The sequence below is a fragment of the Falco cherrug genome, chromosome 4 (genome assembly GCF_023634085.1).
Source record: "Falco cherrug isolate bFalChe1 chromosome 4, bFalChe1.pri, whole genome shotgun sequence".
NCBI classification, from domain to species: Eukaryota; Metazoa; Chordata; class Aves; order Falconiformes; family Falconidae; genus Falco; species Falco cherrug.
The window spans coordinates 49,884,140-49,900,119 of record NC_073700.1 but is presented as its reverse complement, the minus strand read 5'-3'; the positions used below and the strand labels follow the sequence as shown (position 1 = coordinate 49,900,119).

Genomic DNA, 15,980 nt, shown 5'->3' with positions numbered 1-15,980 from the left:
GGAGTCAGTTAAAAAAGCTTTTCTCACATCTTTTTTCGCTTTCTTGAGCCTGCAATACCAGACAGATTCAGGGATCGCACGTATTCCCAGCTGGGCACAGTGGAAGACAATTTACCTGCTTCAGAACAGGCAGGCAGCAACCTGTGCTTTGTGCAGTAAACTGGAGTGGTGCTCCTGCTCACGTTGCCTTCTCTGCTGTAATTCCTGCCCTGACACACATGGCACCTACGTGTGCACGTGATTTACTATCCCTCTTGTCAGGGGGAGATCACTTTAATGTGGATGTTAAAACCAAATAAACACCACTGAAACAAATTTAAAACAAAAATAGTGTTTCAGAGGCTGTGTTCCATTCCCGCCACCCACCACCATTTATAACTAATTGGGGCTTTGTTATATTCTCTCACCCAGTGACAGATAAATACTAAACTCCACTGGTTAACAATAATCACCCTAATTATGCCAAGATGACATTTACAATACAGGCAATTGCTAATCCATTACCTCACTCTGCTGAATACTAGAACACTCAAATTAAAAGTTATTCACCCACAAAGAACAATGTTTTAGTAGCTGACACAGCTTAGTAAAGGAATTGATTAAGGTAATTTGCAGTTTTCCCATAAATAAAACATTCTAGAGTTCCCCCGTCCTACCCCCCTTTCCCCCCAAACAATCTTTTGTGATAAATCTCTTTTTTTTTCTTCTCTTGTAGTGCGGTTAAAAGAATAATAATTGAAACTGTCAGAGTTATGTATTTAAATTCACTTACCTGAAAGACAACAGAGAGCTTCTCTTCCATCCCTTCAGGTTATTTTTGGAGAACTGGGGTGATACCTGTGGTTTGTGATGTGTAGGAGGTCGCTCCAGAAAAACCTTTGCCAATGTGGGGTTTCGGTGAAACCTAATGAAGGCTCTGAATGCATCAGGGAGTTGTGACCAGCGCAGAGATGTGCAGCGGTCAACAGCTCAGTGCGACAAACTGGATGGGACTGGCAGGACTCTTTGGCTCTCATCAGACAGATGCTGAGGAGGAACAAAAAAGGCTGTGAGTCTCCTTACACATGGGCTTCAACTCAAGCACAGGTGTAAATGCTGAGGCCTCCACTTATGTGATGTCCCAAACCAAATGCAAGCACGAACCTAAATGGAGCTGCCTGTTCATCCCAGCCTGTGGTGAGCAGCAGCGGTGTGGGGAAAAGGGAGGCACCTGGGGACCTTTTTCGTTCATTGACCTCTTCCTGACTCTTGTCCCAGCGTTAAGACACTCACAAAATGGGAAAATACCCCTCACTTTGATGACCCAGGAAGGGAGGGATTCCCACTGACAAATAGTAATGGAGGGAGGAAAGTGTTAAACAGACACAAAAAAATCAGACCTGGGGTTCATTGTACCCTTCATTGAGCAGCCCCTTGCACCTGGTGCTGGCACAGCTTCTGCCAGCAGCAGATACAGCTAGAGAATGGAGCAGGAAGGGATTTTGGGGGGTTGGGTTTTACTGTTATCACAGCAGCTACAGCCAAAGCTATTTGCAATAAAGCAGCGAGTTGCAGCAAGCCAAGAGCCCCTGCTAGCATGTACCCACTACGTGCTGGCCACTTGCAGCAGCAAAGCCAGCATCCCCCTGGGTGCCCGCGTCAGCCAAGCCACACGGCGAGCCCCGGACCTACATGGAGCAAGCAGCTTGCGGGGGAAGCTGGGTGCTGAGGGCAGCATCCGCCAGACTGATCACCGCTTGCTCAAGAGATAGCTAGAGGACTTGGAGCAGAGCTGCTATCCATCTGTGTCTCTTGCACAGACCCTCTCTTTCTGCCCAGGCATTTCATCCCAGCATAAAAAAGGATGCTAGCCATTTCTCTGGGATGTTAAAGCTTTGGCAGCTGGGCTGGAGCAGTAGCTCAGGGTGGAGAGCAGATGTCCAGAGACCTGGTCAAACAGCCCCCATGCACATGCAGCTGAGCTCTCCAGCACAGACACCCTGGGTCTCTCCTATCTCAGACATGTTAGATTTACTCTGTTTATGAAGGTTGTCATCATGGCAAACGATCTGTGACTCCACATTGCTCTGCCCCATCCATGCACACTATGGTGTATGTGACCATCTTTAAAAATCAGCATCTGGGGTATGAGGGCAAGCTCTCCCTTTGTTCTGTGCTACTCCATGGTGATCCTGCCCTGGCTGAAGGAAGGGAACATGCTGGAGAGGAAAAGCCCTAGTACTCTGCTTTTTGGACCAAAAGTGCTGGCAGTGTTTGGAAACAGCACTGGAGCAGCGCGCACACAGCCATGCACCCCACATGTTTTGCATACAGCCACTCTGGTTCAGCTCCTCCCTGCATGACGCTCTCTCAAGGTAGCTTGGATGCTTCTATCCCATGGAGACAGATCGCAGGAAGGCAGCTCTCATAAACAAAGACCTACAAGCCTTGCAATCACCACTAGTCCTTCTCACCCAGCTCAATTAAGAGACAATTTTTTCAGCTCACCCGCTCTGCTTTTATTTGCTCCTTCCTCATGCTTCTGGATGAGTTTTTCTTGACCTCCTTCTGTGGTGGAATGCTAATGGACCAGGCTCCACTTCAGCCCCAAGCTCCCAGCCCTGTGCAGACACCCAGGGAAGGAATGAGACAACTTCCAGAACTGCTCTGGGAAAGTGAGAGCCTTTTTCAAGAAAAGGTCTGACTGCAAAGGAAATCTGAGTGTGGAGAAGGTGTGCCATAAAAGACAAATCATTGAAATGCACACTGAACCTCATGTAGGGGTGCTTCTATTTGGAGATAAGTGGTGTTAATTTGGATGAACTTTATTCCTTCCCAAGGAGGGTAAACGAAGCCTGATTAAATTCACTTGAATTCTGAATAAGAGAGTCTGCCTGGGGAGTTAATGGCCAGTAACAGGCAGCAAACAAAGCTGGGTAATGCTTGTCGCAGCAGGGTTCAGACTTCAGCACATAACTTCTTATGATCTGAAAACTATATTTCATCTCAACGTATAAACTGACAAGCCCAATTTGTACAGATATATCAAGACAGTAATATATGCCACTCTTTACTTGTTCCTGTTCAAGGCCACACAGGGCCACGTAAATACACAAGTGTGGGGGTAATAACAGATCAGAGGAGAATAATTTCTAACCATGGCTTGGCAGGATGCAGTGACAACACTGCTTCAGCTTCACCCAGGTCTGGACCGTGTCATCCTGCAACCATCAAAATCACATCTTAAGTAAATGCAGAAGCTTGCTGAGCTCACTCATGCCAGTTGTGACTACAGTCCCAATTCTCACTGTAATTCCTCACCTATTTTCCTCTTTTTTTCCCAACTTGGTTTCCACTTATCTGGTTTTTCATTTTCCTCTCTGCCCCCTACCAAATTCCTGCCTGATTCAACCCAGTAACTCAACACCACTTCTCTTCTGATGGAAAGCTCAGGCAGCATTTCCATGGCCGTTCAGCTCTGCCCCCATCTCCCTGGCTGTGCATGATCCCCAGTTTAGACCATCACATCTGAACCCAGAGTCACGAATGCTTCAGCACTGGAGTGAACTGGAGCAGAGAGAGGCAATGCACCAGACAGAGAGGGTCAAAGCATTTGTCCTACAGTCCAGATGTATTTATAAGGAAAGGAGAAGGCTCTGCCAGCCTGGAATTCTTCCTTATTTTCTGATTGCAAGTCTGAATTTTGGTGGCGAGAAGCACCCGCAACTCTGTGTGTTTGACCCCCCCTTAGCCTCTGACTTAGCAATGCAGAAAATTCAAAGTCCCACCAAAACAGGAAAACTGTAATTGCATCTCCACTGACAGATGCTGGTTGTTGAACTGTGAGGAGCAACAGGGGATTTCTTGCTCTTTGTTCTTAAAGACACAGAAAGATGGAGCTCCCTCATTCCTCACCGACCGCAATTATTTTCTGTCTTTTCCATTTTGGCTGCGTATTTCTTCTCTGCCAAGCTTCCACTTTTATCAGACAGTGCCTGGTTCTTATACTGAGGGTGCACGGAAGTGATGGAAAACAAAGAAAGAATGAAAGCAAGAGGGAGGGGGAGAGGGAGGGAGGAAGGAGTAACATTAAAATCAACAGTTTCTCTTCCTCTCATTTTAGGTCAGAACAAGTCTTTTCAACTTTACGAAAGGCATATTGAAAAAAATCAGTAAATTCATGAACATGCAGTTATTACTTAGCAGACAAATTACATTTCTTCCGAAATGTTCCAAAATGCATTCATTTTCAGAGTACATTACTTTCATAATACTGTGTGGACCATTAAATGAGAATTTCCCTGACTTGGCTACAGAGCACATTTTTATATTTCATAGCCTGACACAGAGCCCAGGGTAACTAATGAAAATCTTTTCGAAAAGTGACAATCTTGTCTAGCAGCCTCGCCTGTTGAAGAGATTGCAACATAAAACAGATGAGTGCCCTGCTTGACAGCTAATTGTGTCAGGCTTAATTACAACAAGCAGAATTTAATCGGCTGTGCAGTGCAGTTTTTTAGGATGGGGGAACCATCTGGAATGTACCTTGCTCCTAGGCTGATGGAGGGGCGGGCATCGCTGGATTTCAAAGACAGAGGAGTAACTGTGTGTGGATTTAAATGCAGAAATAGTTCCTTCCTTAGTGTATTTCATTTGAACTGTTTGATGAATTTTAGAGATATTTATGCAAACCTGCACACTGTTGGCTTGTGAAGACAAGGTTTTGGAAACCTTCCCAGGCTCAATTTGATGAGCCTCGTTCCCCTCCGTGGCTCTGTGCTGTGGCCAGACCTTGACACAGAGCTGTCAGGTTTCACATATTGAGTCACTCTCTTGGTCCCTTGCCTCGCAAGCTCCACCGCAACACCCACCTCTCTCCCTGCCCCTGCAATCTTCCGGCCAGCTCGATCAGGTGTGGGCAGTCCCAGCGTCGGACAGAGCTAGAGCTCTGTCGTAGCCAAGGGAAAGTGCTGCAAAACCACGTTTCCCAGGGACAGCTTGGTGTCACTGGCCTGTCCTGCTTTGTAGCCTGGCACAAGGGTCCTGCACACCAGAATACCAGGAGCTGGGCAGCTCTGTTTATATTGGCATGAAAATATTTGAAAGGGAAGTACCCTAAGTCAGGGATCTTCAAGCTGTCAGGAGGAGGGGAGGGACAGGAGGGAAGAATCAGCCCTTTGCATTGCTATATATCCTCCTTTGAGGCTGAACATCCACACCCAGGGAATATAGGCTGGGGAATATGCCACCACTGACTCTGACGAGGCTGAAGCCATCGCCTGCTGAACTCTGGTAGAAAGAGGCTATTGATAACAGACCAGCTCCCCAAGAACAGCAGGCTAAAGCAGTCCTTCATTTTTTCCCCCATGAACAGATTTAATACACAGCAATTAAAATAGTCCTTTGTCATGTCAGAACAAGGAAACAAAACATGCATTTCAAAGACTTTGAAACAACAGCAACAAAAGACTCTTGCTAGCACAGGAATCCTTTGGTACCGCCTGCCTGGCAATAGCTACATGCCCACAGATGGTCCCTGCAGGCAGGAACAGAGCTGCTCCCGTCCCTTGAAGCCTGGCAGCCAGGGAGAGGGGCAAGCAGGGCCTGGCCCCAGACTGCCCTCACTCACACACAAAGCTATCAACGCCAGGGCACTGGGGATTTGCCCCAGTCAGGGCAATGAGGATTTGGCTACAGCTGCCCCAGTCTGTGGCCTGCCTGCATTGCCCAGGCAAAGAATTAATAACTGCAAACTTTCAGGACATAGTCAGTCTAAAAGACACCTCTGAGCTCCCTGCATCCGCAGTGTGCAGAGAGGTTCCTCACTTCAGAGGTGTTTTATCCAGCAGTCTTTGCTGCTGGGTAAGCAGCAGTACCTGTGAGGCTACTGAGCCCTCACTGTCTATCCACTGCTGTTTTCATCCACCAAGAGCTGGCTGAGCAAGGCCTCTCCAGAGGAAGCCACAGCAGGGAACTGTCAGGATCTAACACCTGCAGCACGGTCCCAGGCCTGCATGTTTAACCCACTGCCTTCCCCACCTCTCCGTGGCAGGGCACCACTTGATGGGACCTTCCTTTTGTGGCTGCTCATGCAGGGCTGGTTGCTGCTCCTGGCCTCAGGGCTCAAATTTGCTTCTCGACTTCAGCTGCCTGTTCTGCCTTGGCTCTGCTGTGAAGTTCCTTCACCTCATGCAGAGTTTTTCTTGGTGCAATTGACTTGAGACATCTTCCTCCTTTCTTCTGTTCTCCTGTCCATTTTACCCAGTCTTCTACAGTTTGATCTCAGAGAGGCTGCTGTGAGCTCCCTGCTGGGCTGACATTGCTCCCGCATGTCCCATCTCCTCTGGTGCTGATGGAGTCATGGATGACTGCAGTGTGGTGTCAGAGCAGTACTCATACCTGCCCCTCCCTGATGCTGCATTTTGGCCCAGCAGTGCGGTCAGGGTACGGTCCCTCTGCACCGAGCAGAAGGGAGACTCTGCGGCACCATGCACAGCATGGGATGTTTGGGAGCTGCAGGACAGTCCAGGTGAGTCCCCTTCATTTTCAGTGCTAAATCACTCAATGCCAAGCAGGTGGGTTGATGTACTAGGACAGGCCCACCTCCGTGGAAGCAGTGAAGCTTCTCTGGAGGGTGGATGTGAGCCATGGGATGGAGGAGCACTCATGCAGCCCCATTCAGGGTGAGGGCTGAGCCCAACCACTTTGTTCCGGTGGTGTGAGTGACCAACAAAAGCAAAGCCCAGGGCTTTGGGCTCAGCAGAGGTTCAACCACAGACTCATGGCAGATCCAGGTGGACTTCAGGCTGTTTTTTATGCCTGGGGTACTTGAAAGAGTCCTTAGGAAGGTGGACTCTTTCCTGCTGCAGAGCCTGGGAGGATCACAGTGGCTCCAGGCTCCTGTCATTTTCTCACACCCATCCCAGCAAGTCTGCATCCCCCCCCACAGGCTGCTCTGGCTTTACTTGGAGAGAAACTAGCAACAGAATTTAGCCCAGGCGTTATGGTCCTTGGATAATTACACTGGATAATACACAGAACCAGAGCTGCTGTGCAGCCATTGCATCCCCCTCAAATGCTTCTCTGGGTCTGCTGAAGTGACTCCCAACTCTGCCCAATGCATGGTACTGGGAACTGAAACACATGGTGGGGTTTCTGTCTGCATCAACAGCTTTTACAGCCTGTGAACAGGCAACACAACCCACTGGTTACAGCAGGCTGGCAGCACCTGCAACACTTGGGTTCATTCCCAGACTTCTCATATGACCTTGGGCAAATTGCTTGACCTTTTATTTTTTTGCCCCTTTGTTCAAATGAGAGGAATGAGACCATCTGTAGAAAAAAGCTCTGAGATCTCTAGAGAAGCAGCTCCTGCATCCCACACTCACTGCAAAACCTTCCTTCTGTTTCTTCCCCTCTCTCCTCTGTAATTTTCAAGCCAATAATCATTAGCCATCCCCCAACCAGCTCTCCCAGCCCTGCCCCACCCCCCCATCCATCAGCAATTAGTCTCTATTATGCCCATTTTACAACTGCAAAAACCAAGAGGCAAGGTCAGCTGCTGGCAGACTAGAAGTCAGAGGCAGGGAGAGTACGAGAACAGCCCATTTTCCATACCAGCATCCCTGCTTTGACCACTGGACCTTGCTACACTCAGAAAACATATCAGGGAAAGCCAGACGACAAGCATTGTCCACAGTGCTAATCTTCAGAGGACCGCATTAGTGCAATTTGATGTCAAGACGCCTTATCTATCATGAAGCAAAGAGTAAGATTAAAGAACTGGAGTTACAAGTGCCTTTTTGTTTGCACTAACTGGCTGAGCGTCTGCCTGGAAAACAGAGGCTTTCAATCTAAATTGCTGTCACGTTTGCCATACAGGAGTAGATTGGTCTCAGCACCCTTATTAAAAATACTACTAGCATTCTACAGCGGCTGCTTGAAACTCTGCAGCTCTCAGTAGCAGGGTTGCAAAGCAGGTGCTGAATACCAGATACTGATCACTAATACCCTGGTGTAAATCTGAACCAGCTTCCCCAATGTCAGTTGCGTAACTCCTGGATTTACACCAGAACTCTACACTGGGGACCTGGTTGTGTTCCCCACCCTCTTTGCACCAACTTAGCTGCAGCATGTCCTCTGCTCTCCCAGGCTGGCAGAGCCTCTGTGGACCTGGATACAGCGGCACAGATTTGCACTGGATGCCACTGCCTCCAGTCTGTTACGCTAAAACTGATATACACACTGGTATAAAGGATAGTCAGAATACAGTCCTTTCAACTGTATCGTATCTCAGTGAGGTATTACTCCAAAGCATCCCTGAAATGACTGGGGAGAAGAAAGAAGGAAGGGGGAAAAAAGACTAGGGAAAAAAAAAAAAAAAGAAATAGGATGGGCGGGAGAAATGCAAAAAAGAAAGGCAAGGAGGAGCACGGGGCAGAGTGTTATCAAAGGCTTTCGTTGTGTGCTTAATGATGCTTTAATCTCATAATGACATGGAGGCGCACAAACATGAATATGGAAGGCAGGTACAGCCAGGATCAAACACGCTTGGGTTTTTTGTGCTTTCACCTGAAATGCATCCAAAACACACTGTCAAATACTGTTTGCTACACTTGTCTCTTGCTGCCACTACTCTGCCTGGCAGCTACACTGACACTGCTCCAGCAACAGGGTGAGGGAGGGAAAAGGGACTGCAAACTTCCTTGGGGAAGAGGATAATTACTGTAACATAGATCAGTATCCTCCTGAGATGGCCTGGCTTTGCTACTAGCAACAACAGCCCCGCAGATGGCAGTGGCAAGTTAAAATCCAGCCAGCTCAGCTCTCCGCCTCCGATGGCAGCCTACATGTCTTAGTAGATACAGTTCCTCGAATATTGACAAAATCAACAACTTTTACCTGGCTCACGCTGGTTATCTTCTTGCTTCAAGGGAAGTACTTCCTTTCCATTTTCTTTTCTTCCTCAGGCTTGCTTTAGAGGCGAACTGAGGCTGTGAACAGAACTGCAGTGCTGGGAGGTCCATGGTGGTAGTGCATAGAGGGACACGGGGCTATGACAAGTAGAAACTTGGAGACATGAAGGCAATACTAGGGGACCAGGGAGGAGCACAGCGAGGTAGTGAGGAGAACAGACGGAGGAGGACGGAGCCTCACAGGGCAAGGGGAACATAACTTCTCCTTGGCACTCCTGCAAACTCTGGGGTAAGCCCCAGGCTCTCTGTGGCCCTGGGAGCAGTGTGGATGAGAGGCTACTGCTTATTATCATGTATTTATTTGCATGGCGCCATTAGAGCACAGGGGACTTTATCAGGGCAGGAAAATGGAGCCCTTGCCTTTAAGCACTTCGCAACTCAGCAAGGAGAGAGAAGATTAACATGAGCTGGTGCTTTGGAGGGTGGCAGGGAGACAAAGTGCAGGAGGGGGAGTAATATCATCAAGGCATGGAAACAGGAGGTGAGCACAGGGATCTTACAGGGGGCAGGAACTAAATATCCTGACTTTAAGTGTCCTTTCTCACCTGCTCTTCGCTCAAATTTCCAGCAGGAAAAAAAATAATTCTTGAGTCTAACTCCTTGAAGTTCAGTGGGAAGGGCAGAAATCTGCTTTCTTTTCCCTTTAACTGTAGCTCAGACCTCACCAAGACACCGAAGAGTGGTTTATGTTCTCCAGAGCTCTCAGTTAACACAGTAAAAAGATGGGAGTCTGGCACTGTGGACTTCCTTGCCCTATACCCTCCAGGACACATGGTAACACCAAGTAACGCAAGAGCTGAGTGTAGATTGCTGTCCTAAGTTTAAACTCTGCAGTGTGAATATGTATCTTGATGGAGGTATGCCACTGCACAGACCCAGGGTGAGCTTCAGGTTGCCACCAGCTCTTATGCCAGACTCCACAATGCAGAAAAGGCAACTCCTCTGCTGTGCTCTGAAGCTCCAGGGATGGGACAGCCAGCATGTCCTTTCTGACTTCACCTGTAGCCAAGGGCATATTTGATTTCCAGCTGCTTGCAAGAGTAGCATGGGCATTTGGAGTCTGATCCCTACGCTACCCTTCTGTGCTTTGTGTGTATTTGCCCACACTGGGTGTTACAGCTTCTTCTGTGGCTGCTTGGACAAGAATAACTTACTGGCTTCTTCACAAAGCCAATTAAGCAGGAGATGTAAACATATGCCTGACTTTAATCAGGTGAATTGCCTTGATGTCCTCATGGGCTCCCTGTGAAGGGGAGGTGGTGTCCAAGCGGGTATGTCTGGATTCCTCCTGTTCTCGTCTATAGTATAGGAACACTTGCTCTTGTCCTGCAGCTTGGCCATTCCGTCACCGAGCGGCTCTTTGACCTTCAGGTGTCCTCTGCATAGCAACATCCCAGGTTTAAAGGAGGTAGAAGATTAAATATGTAAAGCGGGAGCTGATTCGAGGCTGCCAGAGCTGGGAAGTGAGCAAGGAGATATTAACATTAATCCATCACCCATTGCTTTATTGTCAAAATTAAGCAAAATTGCTCCAGCAAGTCTTCTGCTATGGGAGGTCTGATGAAGTGCTGGGAAATCCTGACCACTGGTGATAGCCTGAGCACTCCAGGCTCCCAGCCTTGATGCAGTAGGTGAAGATGGCTCCTCTGAAAGACTCTTCTACTCCCTTGGTCTTTCCCCCTGCCCATACTTTTTTGTCATCTATTTCCCTCTCATCTTCTCCCTCTCGCTGATGAACGATGGATCTGTCGTCTTCACGTTTCCAGGGTAACGAAGAGAAGTTTCCCTCCAGCCCAGAGGTAGAGCAAAATCCATTCTGCTGGAAAATTCAAAGCGAGGATTAAAATTTATAAAACAGCACACGACCTAGTGCAGCATCTCCCGTTCCTGCCAATTCATCCAAATTGCCACGTAAAAGCATCAAAGCTGAGGCCACCTGCACGGGATTATCCAGTGGGTTCCTGGTGCCAGTGGAGAGCCAGTGCTTGCCTGCAGTAGATAAAGAGAGTTTTGTTTGTGGGGCTACTAGCCACCAGCGGGTCCCATGGTGTGCTCTAAATCTGTCTGCACTCCTTTGAGTAACAATGTTGGTGGATCCAGACATGGCCTGGAGAACAGGGAAGACAGGAGCTTTATTTTTAATGATGATTCTGGATCTCCCAGTTGGCCTGCTTGATCCTGTCCTGTCTAATCTGGCAGCAGACAAGAGGAGGGGCAGCAAAGAAGAATAAGCAAAACAAATTATGCCCAAGTAGGAGTTTAAGTATTCTTTAAGCAGGATGTGGTCTGGGTCAATCAGTTCCCCAGGAACACCATACAACAAAGCTAATGATCTCCTGAGGCACCAACTGGAGATACGATGGTCTGGAGCAACGACTTCTCCAGGCTTGAAGGGCAAAAATTGATGCACTTAATATTTTTGGCCAACAAACATATTTCTTCTTGAATGAAACCGCCGGGAATAAAGTACCTGAGTTCCTCTCTGGAACAGATTCCAAAGCATCCCAGTCTTTAAGCACCTAAATTTCTTGGGCGCTTCTGTTATGCCTCTCGCCAAACCATGCTCCCTGCCTGTGAAGGGTTTACATCCCAGTGATAAGACAAGAGCCAATAGTTTGATGCCAACAGATGGAAGCAATAAGCAAGTACAGTGACTGTAACAGAAATAATAAACAACCACACGTAGAACATTTTCTTCTACGCTAGCCAAGGGAAGTCCGTTAATTCTCATCTGGAAATCCCTGTAACATTTGCAGCGAGAATCTGCCATGGCTATCCACGCTGCTGCCCCACAACATGCATTTGCCTTGGTAATGTGGGCCATCACCCAGTGAATTCTGCTTTCTCCTACCAGCTCATTTCCACAATGTCCAGGGAAGCAGAATACACCGATTAGTAAGAGCTGAGCCAGATACGGGTGCAGGCTGGGTAGGATGGGGGAGAACGAGCCTTGCATCTTTCAGCTGTGTCTTTCTCACCCTGTGGACTGGGCTGGTGAAATGCAGGGGTGAGATGTCATATTTATAACACCAGGAGTTATGCATCGGGCGATCCCAAAACATAATTACTAATAAATGTTTAATTAATAGCTTATGAATGTGTTGATAAGTTCATTAAAATGATGCATGAGCACATGAATATTCCAAAGCAGGCAAGAGTCAGGGAAGTTACTGCTGGAAAGTGTGTTAACAAGGTGATTACACGGTTTACATGTGGAGCCTGCAAGCGCTCAACTCACTCCTGTTAGATGAATAGTTTAAGGCCCACTAGGACCAAACAATCTCACTGCAGCCTTCTCTTTGCAAATCTCTCACTTTTCTTCCTTAATATAAACAAATGGATGACATTTTCCAGTTAGCAGTAATATCCAGCAGTGTGGACCAAAGCAAATGAGTTAATTGCTCTAAGAAGCTGTAACTGCATTTCCATCCATTGGAATTATTGCTTCTGGAAAAACAAACATTAAAAACCTCCAGGAACAATAAGCAAGATACCCAAAGGGTCAACTCCTCCAGCAACTGCTGGTGTGGAGCAGAAATATAAATAAAACCAAGCACTGAGTGATTTTGCCTGGGCTCTCTCCCTCTTCTTTAGCTCTAGAGAACTAAAGTTGATGAGCTCTGCAAGAATCCACCCATCACACCCAACTCTAGAAAAGAACTCGGACCAGAGCCCTTGCTAACCGCTAGCCCTTGCCTTCCTCCCCTTTTTCCATCTCTGTATAGACAGGCAGGCTGGGATGGAGGCAGAGTTCTGGACAAATTCAAATGCTGCCAGATTTTCAAGCCTAGAGGAAGAATGTTTTGGTTTTTGGCATTGTTGCACAAGCTGTTTTTGGCTGGGAGACTGAACAGGAAAGCCAGGGTAGCAAAAGAAGAGCTGCTCTATCTAATCTCATCTTCTTGAGCTAATAATCTCCCTAGCTGTTCCTGCTTTTAGATCTCTTCTATATTCTAACTAATCTAGTTTTACCAGTGCCTCATCCATTCTGGATCCCTCCTCATCTGTTCTAATGATTTGTAATCCATATTGGATTCTGAGAACAAGTTTTAAAAGGCTCTTGTGAGGAGACTAAGCCTTGCTGTTAAGTTTCAGTCTGAGTTATGTGCCTAGATATGCATCAAAAACATTGCAGCTGCTCCTCAAGTGCTTGGGAAATTTCACTTTTTGTCTACTGCACGCTGAGACAGAGTCCATTCTAGCTAGATTTAGGTAACTTTTCATTCAGGTGTATCCTGGCAGCCTTGCTTAGACTGGCAGTAGCAGGGAATCAGGATACAGCAGCAGCATCAGTATAGGAGAGATGAAATAAATTATTTGTGGCATTTACAAAGACAAGACCATAGTTGGGACTTTTTGGTCCTTCCACAGTACAGATAAAAGAGGGAATTGCAAATATGCCTATCTTGCAGGTGCTAAAAATATCAAGCTGCCTAAGAGGCATTTCCAAACTTCCCATCAGTGAAAATGAATGGCCCTCAGCCCTCTCCTCATCACGTGCTGTTGACTATTGTGGGTACTTTACTCAGAGCTATCAAAAGTCACCATGGAGTGAAGAATAATAAAAATCACAGCTTGTTACCAAGACAGCTCCAAGTATTTAACAGCCTAATCTTGAATAATTCCACACCCATTACCCAGAACAGAAAGCCAGTGATGTTCTGCTCAAGCGAGCACCCAGTGACACCTGAACATGGTGTGAAGCCTCCTCTCACCCATGCAACAGGTGCGTGGTGTGCCCGCACCATCTGCTCAGTGCCAGACTCCCTTTCCACACAGCAAGGCAGGAGTACCCACACGCTGAGCATCCTCAGGGGATTCCACAGCTTTCAGCTGGGCTGGGAGCACAGCTTCCAGCTCCCAAACCACAGCCAGTCTCCCTTAATGTACCTGCTTTGTACCTCCATCCAAAGCTGGCTGTGATCACAACTCCCAGCACCTGAGTTAAGGGCCCTGCCCAGTAAAACACCCACACATCACCAATACATCCATCAGCTTAATTCTCACTTTTACTATGTACCACCTTTCAGGTGCTTTGAATGTGAAAAGCATCTAAGCAGTAAGTACCTCTCCTCCTAATACAGTACATCTCATGCTGCAAAGGATGCTTTGCCTCTTATTTTGTGCAGACGGGAAAAAAATCAGTCTCATTGTTAAATAAGTAAAACTAGCAACTTCGGAAAAACCTCTAATGAGGTCATAAGGGGTGAAATGCCACCACTGCAACTGGTGACCTTTTCTGATCTCCAAAACAACATTTGCTAGATATAGACATATACCACTGGTTGTTTATAAAGTGATTGAGGATTTTTGCTTACAGAGAGATCCTAGTTTCTGACTTTTGCTACTGCTCACAACCTTGTTCTAACAGTGACTCGCAGATAATGACTTGAAGCCTTGCAAGAGGTTTCACTGAAAGTTTGTGAGAAAGAAAATGTCTCTTCTGAAGCCAGAGAACAGGATAGGATGTTGGAAACATTTAATTTGCTAACAGCAGTCAGCAAGCAAGGAGGGTTTGCAGCTTGGTAAACAAGCATTAAAAAGCCCATGACTGCTGAGAAGCAGCTCCAGACAGTGAGGACCAAATGATCAGATGCCTCTGAGCAGACCGCACGGGGCCCAGCCCCAGCACACGTCCAGCCCCCCTGGGCACTGTAGCCCTAGACTGTGGCCTGTAGCGCTGAGAGATGGGCAGATACATAGGCCTTGGTGGCATCTCAGTGCCAGCCCTAATAACTACCAACAAACAAATAAACTCAGCTTGATAGGTCTGAACAGCACAGGCTGAGAACAGCTTTTAAGAGCTACTGCTCCTAAACTTGCATTCCTTCCCTGGGGACTGATCCTTCCTTTCAGTTGGCTTTCCCAGTCCAGAGCATCAGCTCCATGGGTTGCCCCACGTGGGTGACTACAATGATTTCATACCCGTCCCCTTGAGCATACACACACACGCTCATCTCAGCAGCTCTTTGCCTCTCACCTTGGGTCATGCTGTAAATGAGAAGGAGGTTAACCCACCAGCCACCAGTGAAATAGCAACATCTTCCTCCTTGACGTTCAGGTGACTGAAAAGCTCCTTATAGGGTCAAACACAGTAGCTTTTAAATAATGCATTGTGTTTGTTATTATGCTGGCATTTAAGTGCTGGCTGAGACAGAAAAAGCAACTGGGGTCCCAGCGCTCTGTGTTCCTTATACCGGGGCCACTGGAAACCCTTGGGGACACAACACTCGCAGTTACCTGTCCCACTGCTCACATGCTCCCTCTCCACATCCCACATGTACCTCAGTAGCTCATCACACCTCCCACACGTGTTCTGGCTCCCCACGCATGGTCACAGACATGCTTCCACCCTCACTTGCACATCCTATCCCTCTCCACACCCCCAAAACCTCTGCACCTTGTACCAACATACCCACTCGCTCAGACCTCATGTTGCTGGGCTGGGTGGATGCACGGATAACTACACATGGCCCTGAAATGTACCTTACCTCTGTCTGTCCTGGAACACTGGCTGCAAAATAGCAGGGACCTAATGGCTGTGATTACCAGGGTGTCTCTCATTGCCCTGGAGACGGGAAGGAAGAGGTGGGTTTATGCACCAAATCTGGGCTACGAGATAGGTCATTTCAGAGGAGCAGCCCAAAGCTGCCCCCAGAGCCTGCTGTGATAGACAGACCTCCCTTCCCACCCCATGCGCCATGACCATGTTCCCTACTAGCATGAGAGACATCATGGGGAGTTGTGCTCTAAGCCCTTCTCTGTCACTACTCTGTGAAAGAGACGAGAGGGGCAGCCGCCAGAATCTACCTTGCTGACTCTCAGCTGAACATTTTGGACAACCTGGTTTGAATTTTCAGGCTTGTGATGTGTTGCCAAGAGCTGTCACTTCTACTTGCATCAGTCATCTTGAGCAGTATGTTAGCAGGTGGTGTCACACCTCTGCCTGGGATCACTGAGCAGAGATGGGGAAAGGAGCTGGAAACACACGTGACCTTCAGCCAGCACCTCTCCCACCACTGTTTG

General features: G+C 47.7%; 1 long non-coding RNA gene across 3 annotated transcripts in view; it reads right to left on the bottom strand.

Moving 5' to 3' along the window:
- The window catches only part of LOC106630983 (uncharacterized), an 80,143-nt gene that overhangs the window by 12,238 nt on the left and 51,925 nt on the right, over positions 1–15,980 (bottom strand). The window contains exons 1-2 of one of the 3 annotated variants that reach the window (XR_008732181.1): positions 2,488–14,084; positions 773–1,026 (exon numbers count right to left, since the gene is read on the bottom strand). This is a non-coding gene — a long non-coding RNA (uncharacterized LOC106630983). Of the gene's footprint in view, positions 1–772; positions 14,085–15,980 lie in introns of those variants that run through there. The other 2 variants (XR_008732182.1, XR_003558952.2) reach the window with 2 other exon arrangements.